The sequence below is a fragment of the Brassica oleracea genome, chromosome C7 (genome assembly GCF_000695525.1).
Source record: "Brassica oleracea var. oleracea cultivar TO1000 chromosome C7, BOL, whole genome shotgun sequence".
NCBI lineage: Eukaryota > Viridiplantae > Streptophyta > Magnoliopsida > Brassicales > Brassicaceae > Brassica > Brassica oleracea.
In genome coordinates, this window is record NC_027754.1 from 17913908 (window position 1) to 17915678 (window position 1771).

The following is a 1771-nucleotide window of genomic DNA, read 5'->3' on the forward strand; positions in this document are numbered from 1 at the left end:
ATGTTCCAGAAATCGATGTTTTCAGAAAGAGGTATAACATTTCGTTTACTGAATTTGGTAAATATATGTGTTTAGTTTGGTAAGTTGATACTTTGTTATGGCTTTCTATAGAATTGCAAACCACGAGTTCTGAAGACACTTCTAACAGTAGTTGTGGTTTTATCAATTTTTTATTTGTTTCTTTATAAATTTGTTTCTTTCATATTTTATTATTCTGTTGCATATGTTTCATTTTATTTTATATTCATAATTTATATTATGAAAAAAATAATGCTCTTGCTTTTTTTTTCATCTTAAATTCATAATAAATTTATATAAGTCATTACTTACTCTTTTAGATGTATTTCCATAAAATATAATTAAAATATCCAATAAATTAGTCTATACAGTTTTAAAGCTATAATCTCTTTTAATCCATCACTCCGCGCAAGGCGCGGGTTACCACCTAGTTATATAGTAAAAATCAATTTATTTGCTACCAAATCTAGTAGAGTAGAATATTTCCTTACAATACAAAAATTTGACTTTATAAAGAAGTAAGATGTCATCATAACTAATCAGAAAAATCCAAAACAAACAATAAAAATCCTCATATCATAAGAGAACAAATGGATTGCAAAAGATCTTTACATGCTTTCATTGTGGTATCAATCATCACTATGTTCTTGATTTCAGGTCAGTCAACCTACAAATGATATCAATTATTATATTCGCTAAAGAAGCGTCATATATCTTTTTTTTTTAATTTACAACCTTATATATATATATATTCAATTGTTTTATATATTTCATAGAATAAATTAGTTTTATTTTATTCAATTGTGTAAGATTTTTGTTTCATATGGACATCTGAAACAAAATGAATAAACGCGTGATATTAATAACCCAAAAGAAACTAATACAAAAAGAATCAGTTAAACCTCATTTCTTACCTACACATTCCAAAACATTCCTTGAAGAACTGTGTATATTTTTGTTGAGACTATCCAGGACATGTGGTGACTCTTGCAAGTATAGTCCTGGACATATAAGGTGATGCACAACTAATACAAGGTGTGCCTCGGTATGGCTTCATTTCTTGGTTGGCCATAAGGGATAGGCTCGCGACAGGCCACCGCACTCGGCAATGGGGCCAGATGCAGTGTTGTGTCTATTGTGGGGAGCCAGATGAGACAAGGGACCACCTGTTCTTCCCTTGCCCATACACTTTCACACTCTGTTTAAATGTATAGTTGGTAATCTGTTTGGTCCAGACCCGGATCCTGACTGGAAAATCACGTTACAGAGAATGCTTGGGGGCACTTATGAGCGCCTTACCTACATACTTTTGAGGCTCGTGTGGCAGACCACGATCTACTTCATATGGAGGGAACGCAATGATCGACGACATAATGGGACTGTGAAGTCTGTGGATCAGCTTGCTCGATTGATCAAGAAATCAATGAAGAACAGAATCTCCTCCACGAGGTACTACTTGAAGCCAAGACTGCAGGGACTAATGCAGAGATGGTTTCAGGCTCATTCTTAATCTTTTTCCTTAAAAATCTTAGTAGTAGATTCATACGAACTCATTCTTTGTACATATAAATTTTTCCAAAGATGATCAATAAATTTAAAATTCCATCAAAAAAAAAAGTATAGTCCTGGACCATGTACAAAACAATGCAACTTTGTTTGCTCAAGATTTGGCTTTAAATATGGAGGAGACTGTGAGGGTACCATATGTTGCTGCAAGAGTGATCTACAAAGCTCAGCACCAAATTAGTTCCCT